The following is an 18,809-nucleotide window of genomic DNA, read 5'->3' as shown; positions in this document are numbered from 1 at the left end:
ATGTACCTCTAGCTCTTAACGTGGCTTGGTTAAAAAACAAACAAACAAACAAAACCTTTGCATAAATTCTTTGGAAAGGAGTGGATCAGAGAGCTGGGCAGTGTCTGAAGAGTTTCTCAAGATCAGGCAGACTTGTTGGTAAAACATCTGAGAACTGGGTTTTATTCATACCGGAATGAGGGTACTGATTTGCACTGAAAGAGAAAAATCTAAAGCAAGGAAAGGGGGCCAGGTGCAGCGGCTCATGCCTGTAATCCCAGTAACTCAGGAAGCTGAGGCAGGAGGATCACTTGAGCCCAGGAGTTCTAGGCTGCCGTGAGCTATGACTACATCACTGCACTCCAGCCTGAGCTGCCATCTCAAAACAAAATAAAAAAAAGAAAGGAAAGAAGGAAGAAACCAGAAAATAGGAATGAACATAAGGCCGGGCACGGTGGCTTATGCCTGTAATCCCAGCACTTTGGGATGCCGAGGTGGGTGGATCACTTAAGGTCTGGAGTTCAAGACCAGCCTGACCAACATGGTGAAACCCCATCTCTACTAAAAATACAAAATATTAGCGGGGTATGATGGCACGTGCCTGTAGTCCCAGCTACTCGGGAGGCTGAGGCAGGAGAATCACTTGAATCTGGGAGGTGGAGGTTGCAGTGAGCCGAGATTGCCCCACTGCACTCCAGCCTGGGAGACGGAGCAAGAATTCGTCTCGAGGAAAAAAAAAAGAATGTGCGTAAGTAGTATTTGCCCATTCATTTATTAATTCATTCATCAAATGCATTGAGTACCCACCACATGCCAAGCTCCATACTAACTGTTGAGACGCAGGGATGAGCGAGACAGCCAGCCCTGCTCTTACAGTATTTACAGCAGAGTGAGGAGGATGCACATTAACACACCATAACCAAAGCGAATTAATTCGTGATCAATGTGGGGAGTGCTGTGAGAGGTCCCAGCTGCCATGTAAGTGTACATCTGGGAGGCAAGAGGAGCCTTCACAAAAGCGACATTTTGGCTGAGGACTGATCCTGAAGTGTTAGCTAGATGAATGGAGCACAGGTGTGTGTGTGTCAGAGGATGGACTGGAAGGAGAAAGGGAATATTCCAGGCTGAGAAAGAACAGTAAAAGGCTTGCAGAGGGAAAGGCTATGGCATGGTCAAAGAATCCTGAATGAAGTCCAGTGTGATTGTTGCTTAGAGACCTGGAAGAGAGTAGTGTCTGCTGTGCCAGGGTTGGCCCACATTGGGCCATGTTAAGTATGCTTACTTCATACTAGCTGTTCTCAACCTGGGATGATTTTGTCCCTCAGGGGACATTGGGTGATGCCTGTAGACATTTTACGTGTTACAGCTGGGGAGTGAGGTGCTACTGGCACCTAGTGGGGAGAGTCCAGGGATGCTGCTAAATATCTCACATTGCACAGGGCAGCCCCCACAGCAGAGCTGCCCGGCTCACAGCGTCGGTAGTGCTGAGGTTGAGAGGCCCTGTTTACAAGGAGGATGTGAAACCTGTCATGGGTTTTAAGCTGGAAGGTTTTGTGATGAGATTTGTTTCTAAAAGATCACTCTGACCCCAGGGTGGACTGACGGGGCAGTATCACTCGTGCAGATATGAATGGATCTGTTGGGAAAGCATATGATGGTCTACGCAAGAGAAGATGTTGGCCTGGCCTGGGGAAATGTCAATGTGGATGGAGAAAGAGATTTAAAAGAACAAATCAATTGAATTTCAGGGCAGATGGGTTGTGGAGGGTCCCTTAGCACATGCTTTCTAGACAAGGCTGGAATGCTGAGACTTTATTTGGCAGGTATAGTAGTATCAGGGCAGCAAAAGTGATGGGAGAGCCAAGTACGGCAGAGCGGCCGGAAGCAGAGCATGTCCTCCTGGGGCGCTGCTTCGGATGAGCTGTGATGAGACACAGCCGGTCACTGCGCAGGCGCCCCAGGCAGCACTCGGGGAGGGGGTCTCCGGACAGGTGGAGTAGAGAAACCGCACCTCAGCGCAATCCACTGGAGGGAGGAAAGGAGAGGGAACTTATCTTCTTTTATTATATATATTTTTTAACTTTTAGTTTAAGTTCGGTGTACATATGCAGGTTTGTTACATATGTAAACATGTGTCATAGGGGTTCGTTGTGCAGATTATTTCATTACCCAGGTATTAAGCTTAGTACCCATTAGTTATTCTTCCTGATCCTCTCCCTCCTCCCACCCTCCACCCTCCGAAAGGCCCTAGTGTGTGTGCTCCCTCCATGTGTTCTCAGGAATTTATCTTCTATACCTCATCTCCCATTGGGGCAGTTTCCCCCACGGCAGTTTTTAAACAGAACTGCGAATTCTTTGCCATTTCTCCCATCATGAGGTGGGGACACGCAGCAGGAGTGATGCTGCGCAGCTTCTTTGTTCACCGGGGCCCTCATGCTTGGAGCCCTCGGCTGCCATGGGAGAAGTCAGCTACCCAGAGGGTACCATGACAGCCCACATGTAAGCACTCTGGGTGACAGCTCCAGCTACAGCCCCAGCACGCAGCCCCACCTGCATGGATATGCGTTCATATGATTCTAGCCCACAGCTGTGGGGGCACTCCCAGCCATTGTCTCCTCAGCTGAGGCCTCAGACATTGAAGAGCAGAGACATGCCAGTCCTACTGTACCCTACTGACCCACATAATTCATTAAAGCCTAATTAAATGGTTGTTATAAACCCCTAAACCTTGGGGTACTTTGTCACACCTGAGTAGTCTCGAGAATGACCTCATTGCAAGGTAACAACTCAGCCTCCCAGGGTGCATCATTTGCCTCCAGTGATTCCACCCCATGCCCTGCAAGTATGGCACTTCAGACAGGAGCCAGGGACACCAGGAGTATGGCTGGTGGCCCTTAGGTGGCAGGATTGCAGAGGCCCCACAGGAAGTCAGCTGGCCACAGCAGAGCCAAGGTGGAGCGTGTGGCTGAGAATTCAGGAGAGAGGATGAGCTCAAGAAAATTGGACACTGCACTGCATGTGCCTGATAAAGGATAGACGGAGAGGAAAAGGGAGTTAAGGATTTCCACATTTCTGGTTTCTCAACAACTAGATTCATTAATGATGGGGCAATTTACTGCCACAGAATTTAGACCAAAGGAGGGGGCTAGGTTTGAAGTGCCTGTGAGTCCATTAGAAATGACAAGAAGTGGGAGCCTAGGTCACCAAAGATGGTCAACGTCATTGATCTTGAGACCACAGGGCCCCAAGAAGGCTTAAGGGTCTGTCCCTGATTCTTGTTTCCTGTTTGAGAAATATTTTGCAGGTGTCAGGCTGGGACTCTTGACCAGCTGAATCATGTATTTCCGGAACAGGGTGTTAAAGAAGACAGAAGCGACCCAGGAAAAAGCATGGCTTCCACAAGAGCTGCCATATATACAAACACACGCGCCCTACAATGCTGGCAGGAGAGAGAGCAGCAGATTGATTGAGTTGGTTAGTTAGTTATTATTTGAGACAGGGTCTTGCTCTGTTGTTCAGACTGGAGTGCAGTGACATGATCTCTCTTGACCCATCAGATTTATTTTTTTTAAAATCTGGGAGAGGAAGGCCGGGCGCAGTGGCTCAGGCCTGTAATCCCAGCACTTTAGGAGACTGAGGCTTGTAGATCACAAGGTCAGGAGTTCAAGACCAGCCTGGCCAATATGGTGAAACCCCGTCTCTACTAAAAATACAAAAATTAGCCGGGCGTGGTGGCAGGCAACTGAAGTCTCAGCTACGCAGGAGGCTGAGGTGTGAGAATCACTTGAACCCTGGAGGGGGAGGTTGTAGTGAGCTGAGAGCATACCACTACACTCCATCATGAGTGACAGACCAAGACTCTGTCTTAAAAAAAAAAAAAAAACTGGGAGGGGAAAGTATTTTTTTATTTTCTAATATGTTAGAACCCTTTCTCAATGTGTAACTCTCCTCATTCTTCTCCCTCTCATCTTTAACCAAAATTGTAAATGTTCTACATATGTATCATGTTAGTTTATTCTGTGTTATTTAGATAATTGGTGCCTTTGACTTACGTTCTTGTAAGTGTTGCTTTAGTTCATAGACTCATAATATTCCCAGACTTGAAGCCTGCCTTAACATTGATAATGTAAAACAATCATCTAGGCCTGGAAGTCTAGAGTGATGGGGAGCTCACCACCTCCTGTTTCTGATCAGAGGTAGGTGAGATGCCTTCTGCAGCAAGAAGTCAGGGGCAGGCCTGTGACACTAGCTTTGATTCCTACAAATGACCAAATGAGGGACAGGGCCTGGTGGTCTCCCAGTCCCAGCTGAGGCTCCCGTGACCTGTACCTTCCTGCCCTCCCAACTCTCAGGTTCTCCCAACAGCCCTCCCCTAGCTAATTTCATAAAAGGCAGTGCCTATAGCACTAAAACTTTTGATCAGTCACAAAATCATGGGAAGAGAAAGAAATACAAGAAGAGAGAAAGAAGGGAAAGGGGTGAATCACTAACAAAGGCACCATATCCCCGATACTGTACTGTTCTGGGTGCTTTTTTCTCAACGAATTCTCACAAAATCCTGTTGTTATTAGTGATCCATATTTCTTACATAAAGAAACTGGGTCGCAAAGAGATTATTACTTAACTTGCCCAAGATTCTACAGCTAAGAGTCGCAAAGAAGTTATTACTTAACTTGCCCAAGATCGTACAGCTAATAAGATGCAGAGATAGAGTCCCCTTTTGACTCCAGTCCAGTGCTCCTTGCACTATTGCTTTCTTCCCAAGAGTCATTGTATCCACTCCTCTTACAGAAAGGAAGGCGTTAAGTTTGGGGTAGACGTGGCTGTGTATGCACAAGAACCACTGTACCTCTCCCTGAGCTCCACCAGATGGCGCAGTGGAAGGCTAAAATCCTGCTGCCTTTTATCAGTGCACTTGGCGAGACAGACAGGCGTGTGGGAGACCAGCTGCAGGGAGAATGTCAAAACAGAGTTCTATTTAGGAAAATGAAGCCTTCTGCCTGCCCCGTCTCCCACCGGGATCCTTGGATGGCTCTCGGCAGACTATAAATGAATTCGCTTCTTTCTTCCTTCCCCATCCTACTGCTAACCCACATCTCTGATTCTATTTTCTCTCTCTCTCTGACACAAGGGCACTAGTTCCACCCACATCAGAGAATAGTGTGTCCTGAAGAGAGAGAGGAGCAGCCAAACTGGGTGGTGGGGAGAATCAAGGCCTGCAGTTCCCTGTAGCAACTGGAAGGGCATTTCCCAGACATATCCCTTCCTGCCTGCTTACCCAACACACACACACACCATAACACAGACACACACAACGCACACATATCATAACATACACACATCTCATAACACCATAAAATACACATATCATAACATACACATACACACGAACATGCACACAACACACGTGCTAATCTAAGGGCCCTGTCCTAGCCTGATGTGGCTGCGGTAATAAAGCACCACACACCATGTGGCTTAAACAGGCTTGAGGGAGACCAGCTGCAGGGAGAACGTCAAAACAGTCCTATTTAGGAAAATGAAGCCTTCTATTTTCTCAGAAATCTATTTTCTCACAGTTCTGGAAGCTATAAGTCCAAGATCAAGGTGTGGGCAGGTTTTGTTTCTTCTGATACCTCTCTCCTGGGCTTGCAGATAGATGCCTTCTCACTGTGTCCTCACAGGGTCTTTTCTTTGTGCACCCTGGTGTCTCTCTGTGTGTCTTAATCTCCTTTTCGGACACCAGTCAGACTGCATTTCAACCTCATCATCCCCCCACCCCCACCTTTTCTTTTTTTTACTTTAAAGACAGGGCATCGCTCTGTTGCCCAGGCTGGAGTGCAGTGGTGTGAACATGGCTCACTGCAGCCTCAACCTCCCAGGCTCAAGCGATCCTCTCACCTCAGCCTCCAGAGTTGCAGGGACTACAGGTGTGTGCCACCACGCCCACCTAATTTTTTAATTTTTTGTAGAGACAGGGTCTCCCTATGTTGCCCAGGCTGGCCTCAAACTCTTGGCCTTGAGCAATCAAGCAATCCTCCCTCAGCCTCCCAAAGGGCTGGGATTTCAGGCATAAGTCACCGCATCCAGCCTATCACCCGGCCTATCATGTGGTCTGTCTCCAAATACAGTCATATTCTGAGGTACTGGGAGCTAGGGCTTCAACATATGACTTTGGAAGTGGGAGGACACAACTCAGTCCATAACAGGACCAAATCACTTATTTTATTTTTTTTAAATTCTGAGTAGTGGGTACAACTTTGTGCTTAATAAAGATGTTTGACCCCTAGAGGTCACAGGAGAAGCCCTAGGTTACGACATGCTCACTAACAAATGAAGCTCATCAATTGTGTGACACTAAGGGTAAATATGGCTGAAATGATCCAAGTAATTGTATGATGAATCCTCCCAGGGGCCTCACATGGTTACCTGGATAGATCTGGTTTGGAGGTCGCTACTGATGACCAGAACATCACCAGTGTGTACTTCTTTGTGAAAAGCAGTATTTCTCTGTTCACTCTCCTTTGAATGTCCTCCAAAGCAGACCATTCCTGGAGGTCATAGAACTCCCTCATTCTCTGGGATTTTTCTAACCTGGAAGATGGTGCGGAGAAGCCTTCCTAGATCTCCCTAATATAACCTGGGTGGCTGTAGGGGTAGCAGAGTTGTCCTCAGGTTGAAAGTTTACAGCAGAGGGTCTGCTCAACCCAGAAGTATCCCAGGCCAGGCTACGTGGTGCCTTGTTTAGAAGAAAGTCATATAAAATTAAGAAACTCCAAAGAATGAGGATCACTTGAGGCCAGGAATTTGTGACCAGCCTGGCCAACGTAGACAGTCCACGTCTCTACAAAAAAATAAAATAAAATTTTTGTATCTAGCCAGATGTTGTGGCAGGCAACTGTAGCCCCAGCTACTTGGAGGGTTGAGGCAGGAGGATCACCTGAGCCCAGAAGTTGGAGGCTGCAGTGAGCTGTGATTGCGCCACTGTACTTTGCAGGGGCAACAGAGCCAGATCCTTTCTCTAAAAGAAAAGAAATTTCAAAGAATTTGTCCCCTCCCAGAAGGAAAATTTTATATATATACTATGTGTGTGTGTGTATATATATATAAAAAATATATATGTGTGTGTGTATATATATATGTGTGTGTATATATATAATATATATGTGTGTGTATATATATATAGAGAGAGAGAGAAGGAGAGAGAGAGAGAAGGGAAATAAATAAAGCAGCTTCTGCCTGACGAGGCCAATAAGGCCTGGGGTCTGGGATCGGGGTTTCTCAAAGCTGGGCAGTGATCATGAGGTCACTTTGACACCTGTGGACCTCCACCACCTGCTGTTCCCAAAACAACTCTGCTATCCCCTCAGAGGGCAAACTAGCACTGTCTGCTGACCTTAGTAATTCTCAACCTACTCCCCATTTGACCCTCTCAAGGGGGCAGCTTGCCTTCTTTAAGACATACAATTTTTGTACTTGAATAAAGTTAAAGTTACATGAGGTTGAAATGCAGCCATAACTGAGTGCAGGCAATAGTTGTGAGTCCAGCCTCCTACAGTTAAGAGTTGCGCTGCTTTGGGGACAGGGAGAGACAAGTAGCAGAGGCCAGTTCCCTGAATGCTCTCCTTAGTGGTGGGAATTTGTCCAACCTGTTTAGAAATTCTACTCCGTGAGGGGTTTTTTTGGTTGGTCTTTGTTTTTGTTTTTTTTTGAGATGGAGTCTTGCTATGTTGCCCAGGCTGGAGTGCAGTGGTGTGATCTCAACTCACTGAAACTTCTGCCTCCTGGGTTCAAGCAATTCTCCTGCCTCAGCCTCCCAAGTAGCTGGATTACAGGCGCCCGCCACCATGCCTGGCTAATTTTTGTATTTTTAGTTGAGATGGGGTTTCACCATGTTGGCCAAGCTGGTCTCGAACTCCTGATCTCAGGTGATCTGCCTGCCTTGGTTTCCCAAAGTGCTGGGATTACAGGCATGAGCCACCACGCCTGGCCTGCATGAAGTTTTGATTAAACAGTTCAAAATTTATACACAGGAAGACCTCGTTTTATTGTGCTTAGCCTCATTGCACTTTGCAAATATTGTATTGGTTTGTGGCAACCCTGTGTTATGCAAGTCTGTCTGTCTCATTTATCCAACAGCGTGTGCACACTTTTGGTCTCTGTGTCAGCATTTTTCAGCAATAAAGTATTTTTAAATTAAGGTATGTACATTGTTTCTCCAATGCAATGCTATTGCACACAATAGACTACAATATAGTTACTTTTATATGTACTGGAAAACCAAAAAATTTTTGTGATTCAACCCACTCACTTTTTATGATATTTGCTTTATTGACGTAATTTGGAACCAATCCCATAATATCTCGAAAGTATGCCAGTAATGAAGTACTACCTCACATCGGGCCCCATGCTAGGTGCTGGAAATACAAAGGTAATAGTCTACTGGAGGAGACAGGGATCTAATTAAATTTATTTATTTATGTATGTATTTATTTATTTGAGACTAAGTCTTGCTCTGTTGCCCAGACTGGAGTACAATGGCGTGATCTCGGCCAGCTGCAACTCCCGCCTCCCTGATTCAAGCAATTCTCCTGCCTCAGCCTCCCGAGTAGCTGGGATTACAGGCACGTGCCACCATGCCTGGCTAATTTTTATATTTTTAATAGAGACAGGGTTTCCCCATGTTGGCTGGTCTCAGACTACTGACCTCTGGTGATCTGCCCATCTCGGGCTCCCAAAGTGCTGGGATTACAGGCGTGAGTCACTGTGCCCGGTCATCTAATTAAATTTAATACAGTAAGGCATGTGCAATAATAAAAGTTTGTGTAGGGTGCAAAACCAGCCAAAAGAGGAAAGAGTTAATTCTTCATGGGAAGGTCAGAGTGGGCTTTACAGTGGAGGTGACCCATGGACAAGGGTATTTGAAGGATGAGTAAGAGTTCACCACACAGAAAAGGGTGGAACAGAGAAAGCTCCACCCAGAAAGCACACAAGGCCTGGAACAAAAGCAGAGTGATGCGAGACAGTGTGTCTCCGGAACTGCAAGCATTTTGGTAAGGTGGAAGCAGAAAATATGTGTGAAGGAGGAATGTAGGATGAGCTGAGAGGGGTAGGAGACAGATCATCTAAAAGAGCCTCAGGTAAGCTCATGCAAGGAATGTGAACATTCTTCTGAAAGTCTTTATATGATTTGAAGCAGGTTTGTGGCCTAGTCAGGTGGAAATATGAGAACAGCCTGGGGGAGGAAGGATGATGGCTACTGCAGTCGTCCTAGTGAGATCACATAAGGCCAGTGGCAATGAGCATGAAAAGGAGAGGATGCGTTTACTAAATATCTGGGAGGGGTTTAGTGTGTGTGGGAGAGAGAGGGATTTAGATACGACTTCATACTTTTTTCTAGAGTGATTGGGATGGTGGTGCAAGAGGTGGAGAATGTTAGAAGGGAGTTGATTTGGAATGAGAAGGTGAGAAGAATTGTCTTCAGCATGCTGTGTTTGCCAATCAAGTGGAAATGTCAATAGGCCTCTGAATATATGGGTGGTCTAGAGCTTGAGGAAACATCAGGATTGGCAGAAGAGATGCAGGCATCATCAACATATAAGCATTTAAAACAACTTTGATGATAAAATATCCCAGAAAGTGTGAGTGAGAAGAGAGAGCAGAGGTTGGAACTATGAGAGACAACAAAACATAATGGCTCAGCCCACAGGATGGGAGGAAATATTTGCAAATTATGTGTCTGATAAGGGAATAATATCCAGAATATGGCCAGGTGCAGTGGTGGCTCACACCTGTAACCCCAGCACTTTGGGAGGCCAAGGCAAGCGGATCACTTGAGCCCAGAAGTTCAAGACCAGCCTGGGCAACATGGTAAAATCCCATTTCTACAAAAAATACAAAACTTAGCTGAGTGTGATAGTCCATGCTTGTAGTCCCAGCTACTTGGGATGCTGAGGTAAGAGGATTGCTTGAGGCTGTGGTGAGCCGTGATAGCACCACTGCACTCCAGCTTCACCCTATCTAAAAAAATATTAAATTAAATTAAATTAAAAATCCAGATTATATCATGAACACTTACAACGCAACAATATAAAAGCGAACATCCCAATTCAAAAATGGGCAAAGGATGTAAATAGACATTTTTCCAAAGATACACAAATGGCTGTCTCGGTCTATTCGGACTCCTGCAACAAAATATCATAGACTGAGCAGTTTCTTAAGAACAACAAATTGTTTCTCAAGTTCTGGAGGCTGGGAAGTCCCAGATCAAGGACTGGCAGATTTGATGTGTGATGAGGGCTGTCTTCTGGTTCATAGAAGACTAATTGCTTTCTAAAGGCCCAACCTCTTAATGCTGTCAAATTGGCAGTTAGGTTTCAACATAAATATGTAGGGGGTGGGGGACACAGTCAGACATGGCAACGTGAAAAGATGCTCAACATCACTAGTCATTAGGGAAATACAAATCAAAGCCACAATGAGATGCCATTTTACACTTGCTGGGATAGCTATAATATTAAAAATGGAAAATAGGTGTTGGTGAGGATATGGAGAAATTGGAACCATCATACATTGCTGATAGGAATAAACAGCAATGTTTATTTCTGTTTATTTCTGTAAATGGTGCAGCTGCTATGAAGAACAGTTTGGTTGTTCCTGAAAAAGCTAAACACAGAATTATGATATGAGTCAGTGATGCCACTCCTAGGTGGGTACACAAAGGGATTGAAAGCAGGAACTCAGATACTTGTATGCCAACATTCATAACTGCATGATTCACAAAAGCCTAGAGGTGGAAACAATCTATGTCTCCATCAAGAGATGAGTGGTAAAACAGGCCGGGCGCAGTGGCTCACGCCTGTAATCTCAGCTCTTTGGGAGGCTGAGGCGAGTGGATCACCTGAGGTCAGGAGCTCAAGACCAGCCTGGCCAACATGACGAAACCCCATATCTACAAAAAACAAAAACAAAAATTAGCTGGGTGTTGTGGCACTCACCTGTAGTCCCAGCTACTCAGGAGGCTGAGGCACAAGAATCACTTGAACCTGGGAGGCCGAGGTTGCAGTGAGCCGAGATTGTGCCACTGCACTCCAGCCTAAGTGACAACAAGACTCCATCTCCAAAAAAAAAAAAAAAAAAAAAAGATGAATGGAAAAACAAAATGTATTATATGTATACGGTGAAATATCATTCAGCCATAAAAAGGAATGAAATTCTGACACATGCTACAACACGGATGAACTGAATTGCACATTTAAAAATGCTTAATGATAGGTTTTATGTTATATACATTTTACCATAATTTTCAAAAATTAATAATATAATAAATATGTAATAACTTAATGCAGTATACAAAAAACAATGGAATTGTATACTTTAAATGAGTGAATTGTACGCTATGTGTCATATGTAAAGATTGAATGGGCCGGGCGCGGTGGCTCAAGCCTGTAATCCCAGCACTTTGGGAGGCCGAGGCGGGCGGATCACAAGGTCAGGAGATCGAGACCACAGTGAAACCCCGTCTCTACTAAAAATACAAAAAATTAGCCGGGCGCGGTGGCGGGCGCCTGTAGTCCTAGCTACTCAGGAGACTGAGGCAGGAGAATGGCGTGAACCCAGGAGGCGGAGCTTGCGGTGAGCCGAGATCGCGCCACTGCACTCCAGCCTGGGCAACAGCGTGAGACTCCGTCTCAAAAAAAAAAAAAAAAGATTGAATGGAAGACCAGGCGCAGTGGCTTACACCTGTAATCCCAGCACTTTGGGAGGCCAAGGCAGGCGAGACCTCACCTGAGGTCATGAGTTCAAAACCAGCCTGGCTAACATGGTGAAACCCTAAAAATACAAAAATTAGCTGGGCATGGTGGTGCATGCCTGTAATCCCAGGTACTCAGGAGGCTGAGGCATGAGAATCACTTGAACCAAGGAGGCGGAGGTTGCAGTGAGCCGAGATGGCGCTATTGCCCTCCAGCCTGGGCAACAGAGCAAGATCCTGTCTCAAAAACAAACAAACAAAGAAACAAAAAAGATTGAATGGAGATTTCTCAAAGAACTAAAAATAGAACTACCATTCTATCCAGCAATGCCACTACTGGGTATGTGCCCAAAAGAAAAGAAATTATTATATCAAAAAGATACCTGTACCCATATGTTTATCCTATCACTGTTCATGATAGCAAAGATATGGAATCAACCTAAGTGTCCATCAACAGATGACTGGATAAAGAAAATGTGGTGTACATACACATTAGGATGCCACTCAGCCATAAAAAGAATGAAATCATGTCTTTTGCAGCCACGTGGATGGAACTGGAGGCCATTACATTAAGTGAGACAAGTCAGACACACAAAGACAAATACTGCATGTTCTCACCTGTAAGGGGGAGCTAAATAATGTGTACACACAGACATAGAGAGTGAAATGACAGACAATGGAGACTTGGATGGGTGGGGGATGGGAAGGGAGTGGAGGGTGAGAAATTACTTACTGGGTACAATGTACATTCTTTGGGTGACAGATACCTTAAGAGCTCCGACTTCACCACTACGCAATCTGTTCATAGAACAAAATTACACCTGTACCCCATACATTTATACAAAAAATTTTTAATAAGTAAAGATTGACCAGAAGAAGATTTCAATGAAGAAGACAGAGAGGGGCTGGCACAAGCACTAGGAGAAAAACCAGGTGAGTGTGACACCAAGGAACCGAAGGAAGGGAGTTTCAAGGAGGAAATGGTCAGCAGGGTCAAGTGCCACAGATGAGAACAGACAAAGCATTTACTGCGTATCACCATTGAGAAATTTACTCAACTAGGCATTCAACCCACTTTTATTGAGCACCACAATGTGTCCAGGGAACTGGGAATACAAGACAAATGAGTCGAGCAACTTACACTTTGGTGATGAAGACAGACAGCAACCTCTGTGGGCAGAGGTGCCCCCGCTCAGTGTCATGTAAGCTGGTTGCACAGGGTGCTGAGGTGGAAGAAGGAGAGGCAGGTATACCAGAGAGGAGAGCTCAAGGAGGGCAACGCAGAGCAGGTGACACAAACTGAGTTTTGAAACCTGTAGAAGACGAGGAGGACATTGGTGCTAGCAAGAATAGCACATACAAAAGCACAGGGGTATAAAATGACTCTTTGCGTTTGAGGAACAGCAGCTAATTCGCTGTGGCTGGAGCCAGGGAGTGTGATGAATGCAGTATGGGTAAGATCAGCAGGGCCCTGGGCTTGGAGGAGTTTGAGGAAGGTGGCGGGACTGTGAGCAGGGAAGCCGGTGAGAAGTTTGTTGCCATAATCCAGCGGAGAAGTAAAGCAGGCGTGAGCTAGGGTGGCAGCAATGGGAACAGAGAGGAAAGAAAGGGCATTGGAGTACATTCTAGGAAAAAAATGTACTAAGGGCTGTTCAAATATATGGGCTGAAAGATGGTAGGATTTGGTGTGGTTAAGTGGTACCGTGTGGTGCCTTTCACTAAAATGAGAAATACAGAAGAAATGAGTTTGCAAGAAAGATGATGAATTCATATGCTGAGAGACAAGGGGAGCATCTCCCCAAAAACAACTATCAGCAAGAATCCCAGCCCTGAGCCATGTGTGGCTAAGCTAAGTATTTCAGATTGTAAGAGAAAACCAAGTTCCCATCCTCCTGTATTCCCAGCATGCCTCAAATCCCTGTTTGCCATAGTTACTGTCCTCTCTCCCTGCACCTAGGACCTCATCAGGAGTACCCTATGACCACTTGACTATGGAAGACAAAATTCAGGTCTGATTTACGCAGGGTTCTGCCAGATCGGCTGGGCACTATCTGAAATATGAATGGCTACTTAAGTCTGAAGTAGTGGCACGTGCAATACCACGGCAATGAATGAGGCATTCAATAAGTCCACAGGTCATGGTTTAGGCAGACACGCTGCAGACCTGGAAGGCAAATGAGTATCCAGAATAAGTGTCTATTGCAGTGAGAACAAAGTGCTGCCACTTTCATTAGGAAAGTGATCTTTTGTAATCAGTCACCTGCTACCAGGTGACTGGCCGTGTTTCCCATTATCTGAAAGAGCTGGCCTGATAGAATGGTGAGATGGTTTCACCTAACATGAAATCTACTCACTTTAAGTGTACAGTATTGTTAACTATATGCACACTGTTGTGCAGGGGGATGGCCTTTTGGTGGGCCACTTATGGTACCAGCTCAGTGGCAACCCCTTGTGGAACTGGGGAAATGTCCTCTAGGTTGCATGATATTCTAAATCAGCAACTGTGTGGTTCTTTTTCTCCTATAATTAGGATTCACAGGCTTGAATCGTTTCGCTGTTACACCTAATGATCCTCTAGGGAACATTTTGCTTCCCATCCATGCCACTTTAGGCTCGGTTAGCCAAGATATGTTGGTTCCCAAGGAAGGACTGCTTCTATCAGGGACTCAGCAATGGTTCCATTAAACTGGCCGCTTTGTGTTCCTCATGCCAATGCATCAATAGAAAAAGAAGGGGGTTCTTGACTGGTTAAGATATTGGCCCTGATTATCAAGGGGATTGGGATTGCAACCACACATTGGGAGTATGAGCGGTATGTCTGGAATGCAGGAGCTTCCCTGGAGAGTGTCAGTACTCATGCCCTGGATTAAAATCAACAGAAAACTGCATTATCAGGACTGCTAATGGCCTGACCTTTCAGCAATCATGCCTTAGGTCATCCACCAGGGAAGGGATCATGTCCAGCCAAATTTGCTAAGTGCAAAGGAACTATGGAATAAATAATGGGAGAATGTAGTTATAAATACCAGCTATGAGCCGGGTGCAGTGGCTTATGCCTATAATCCCAGCACTTTGAGAGGCCGGGACAGGCAGATCACTTGAGCCCAGGAGTTCGAGACCAGTCTGTGCAACATGATGAAATCTCATGTCTACCAAAAAAACAAAAAAATACAAAAAATAATGCACACGTATCCCAGCTATTCAGGAGGCTGAGGTGAGAGGATGGCTTGAGCCCAGGTGGCAGACGTTGCAGTGAGCCATGATTGCACCACTGCACTCCAGCCTGTGCAACAAGGTGAGACCCTGTCTCAATAATAATAACAATAATAATAAATAAATACCAGGTATAACCATGTGACCGCTTTCAGAGTAAAACTGTAATAGTTATGAGTATTTCTTTCTTATTTTGATAATAAATATACATATAAACTATTTTTTCTTTCCCTTTCTTTCATCCCCCTGCATCTAAATGCATCTTTACAGCTCATGGAGACAATGTGACTCTGTTAGAAGACAGATAATCATAGCCCAAAGAGGGATAAAGGGACTTTGGATGCTCTTTTGGAGAAAGAGTTAGTATGGGTTTGGTTATATAATGGACAGTTGCATTATGATAGATGAAAGGGCTCTTTATTTAGAAGCAAATCTAAGTATCATTTAAAAATGTGTACAGATTCCATGCTGGTATGAACTCTGGTCGTTTGTAGCATGTTAACTTAGCTAAGCTGGAACTGGGTTCTCCATGTTCTACTCCCTTCCTGAGTAGCTCTGGATTAGTCTGGGCCACAAAAGAAACATTATGTGTAAGATTTGGAGGGCAGAAGTGCAGCAGCAATGATTGACTTTTGATACTTGGAAGGTCAGTGCAAAACACAAGATGCTGTTGCAGCTCGGGCACATCATCCCTTGTGTGCTAGTCAGCTTGTTGGCAGCAGGCAGCAGGCAGCTGCAGCTCCACGGCTGCGGCTGACCTCCTGCCTCAACTGCTTTGACGCTGGGCAGGTGCATATTGCATTCCATGATAAAGGGCACCAGATTCCACTGGAGATCACTCGCATCATCAATGTAGGAGGTGGGAGGGGTTGAGAGACCGATAGGAGTTTCGGTCCGCCCTAATGGAGTCTGGTGTATCCACGGAGGTTCATGTGTCCTTCGTTCCCCCTCTCACACCTGTCTTCCTTTCCCAACTGCCCAATTGCCTGCCCTATAGCCTTCAGCCAGCAACTGAAGCAACAGCTACAGGCAGACTGGATAATCAGTCCCACAATTGCACAAGGTCAAGCTCCTATAATAAATCTCTTTATGTAAATATATGTGTGTACACGGGCGTCCTTATGTGTGTGTAAATATGTGCACGTGTGTGTGTGTGTTTCTGTTTCTCACACTGAACTCTGAACACAGAGGGGAAGGGTGAGAATGGATGCCAAGTAACAAAAGGGAAAGACTGTTCCAGTGGTTGGCCTCTTTTTTCTTATATCTTTTTCTTATTCTTGCCCCGCTCTGCTCCATATTGTTGGGGCCTAACCCACATGGGCTGAGTTTCCCAGGCTCCTTGTTCAGCTGGCTTTCAGCTTGGTTTATACACCAGGAAACCGTATTGGGAGCTAGGAGGGTAGTGGGGAGAAAAACTCAAGGAGCTTCTCCCTCGCATTCTGTCTTGGACAACATCTCTGGCTCTATCTGCGACTCTTGCCTGTCTCCAGCTCTTCCCAACATACTCACCATGCTTTCACCTGTCAGACAGTGACTTTGGTCCTGGGCTGGTGATGTGGTCTCCTCCTTTGTCTCTCCAACTTAATGGTGGTAGCAGCTTCATGCTGTTGCGTCTTTGGGTTATCTTACCAGCCCTTGTTTGACTTCTCAGTCCATCCGTCGCCTACATAACCAGTTCCCTGCATTACATTCCCACTGTTTGAAACACTTAGAGTAGTTTCTTTTTGCCTGGCTGGACCCAGGCTGACACAGCCCACTTGAAATTTGCATTCATAAATTTAAAGTGAGACCCATCAAGATGGCATGTGACTTTTCCCAGTGGCATTCAGTTCTTCTTCAGGGGCAGACATGGAGTAGGCAGAGTTGGATGAACTAGGGCTAGAGTTTGGCTAGGAAAATTTGAAGTAATGGGGAAGTTGAAGGTGAAGGATGGCTTTTGGCCAAGTTAGGAGAGAAGTGAGGTTATGAAAGCTGAATGGCAGTGTGAAGATGAGACCATCAGAGGCTTAAAAATCCACGTGTGGGCGATCATTGTTAGAGCAAGGGTGCTGCAGCTAGTGAGCAGAGAAAATCCATAAGGGTAATCAAGGATTTTAGGATGCTCGAAAGCAAAATTTTGGAAGAATGCAACAATTAGTGATGATAAGATATATAGTATGACCGTGGGAATGAGTGGCTAGAAGGGTTGGAGGCTAGGCTCAGGGAAATGAGATGAAGAAACTGAAAAGCCAAAGTGTTGAATGGATTATTTATGGAGATATTGAACCAGTGAAACTCTAAGATTTCTGAAAGACTTGGGTCTCTCATCTCTCACTTAAACCCTAGAGAATAGGGGCCCAGCTTGTTCTCTTCTCTATCTGCTCTTCTTTCTCAACCATTACCCTCCATACATGGCCATGGCTGTTTGTGTATTCCACAAGCTCCGGTGGCACAAAGCTGTTGTATATAATAGACATTTACCAAATGTTTGCAGGTAAAAGAGGAGACCACAGCAGAGCATGAAGCTAGAAATGATTTAAAACTAAACATTACACATAATGTCCTAGAGTCCTTGACAGGAATTTCTCAAGGACAATTTTTCCCCTTAAATCTTCACCTCTGCCAGTTTTGTTCAGGTCACCTCCCTCTGTTGAGACTCTTCACTTTTCCTCCTGTCCAGGGTATCTGAAACGGCCCTCATAGGGTTAACGAGAATGACAAGCCAGGCTTTAGGCAGAACTGTAGTTAGGCGTTGACCAGGGTGCGCAGGTGCACGTGCACTTTGACACACTTCCCTGCAGCTGCTAACTAACCAGGAGTCACAGAGCAGGCTGACCACCAGCTCTTCTATTGTTCCTATCAATGGAATCTGTGACACTTGACGTTTTAACCCAAGAACAGCTTAAGGTGTTTTTCAGAACCTGAATTCCTGCAGAATGACTGCCACCAATCAGTTTAAAGACTCCCACCAAGAAACTCACTCAGCACAGGAATGCGATTTCTTCATCTCCCTGTCCCATGACTTCACTTTTCACTTCTGGACCAATCAACAACCCCACACTTTAGCCCTTCGCCCATACAGAGCCCTTAACAACCTCATCCCCAAACCTCTCAGGGAGGTAGATTTGAGGTTTCCTCTTGTCTCCTAATTTGGCTGCCCTACCATTATTAAACCCTTTCTCTGCTACAACTCCTGCTGTTTTGGTGTATTTGTCTATTACCTCACAATGGGAAATCAAATCCAGTGTTCCTGTAACATAGATGATCCTCTAGCCCTCTCTTGCAAGCCTATAGGGAAATACTCTTAAATTCACGTACAGCGAATCTACATGCAGCATGCAGTCCTCTTTTCACAATCCCTGTCCCTGTGGGGTCTCGCTTTTATTTCTAAAAGTCTTTTCAAGGTATTTCCCAAAGAAAAGAGTCATCAGTCTTTATGATGAATTCTACTCCTTCTCAGAAACGCATAATTGCAACAATCATAGAATTATTTTGATAAAGAACTTCATAATGTTGCTTTTACTCAGACAAAATGACATCACGTAGGTGACAGTGTCTGAAATCTGAAAGGTACTTTTGTAATTCAAGTATAAAAGGAGAGAAATATTACATACAATCCCACAACCTAGTCTAGTTAGAAGATGATCCAAAAACTGAAGATCCATTGGTCTGCAAGTCCTCAGGCATGCAAACTTGAAGAAACTGGGCTGTGGCTAAATGCAATGCTCAGTTGAATGCACGCTTAAATAAATGAATGAAGTGTGCATAGGGTGTAACACAAGGAGATACTTAAGCAGGCAGGTTTTAGCCATTCCAATGAAAAATGTTTCAGAATCATCGTGGAAGCCAGGCTAGGTTGGAGAATGAATGGGAGTGAGAAAATGGAGCA

This window comes from Macaca mulatta, chromosome 5 (assembly GCF_049350105.2).
Source record: "Macaca mulatta isolate MMU2019108-1 chromosome 5, T2T-MMU8v2.0, whole genome shotgun sequence".
Taxonomy (NCBI): Eukaryota; Metazoa; Chordata; class Mammalia; order Primates; family Cercopithecidae; genus Macaca; species Macaca mulatta.
The sequence above is the reverse complement of the archived record's forward strand: the minus strand, read 5'-3'. Positions refer to the sequence as shown.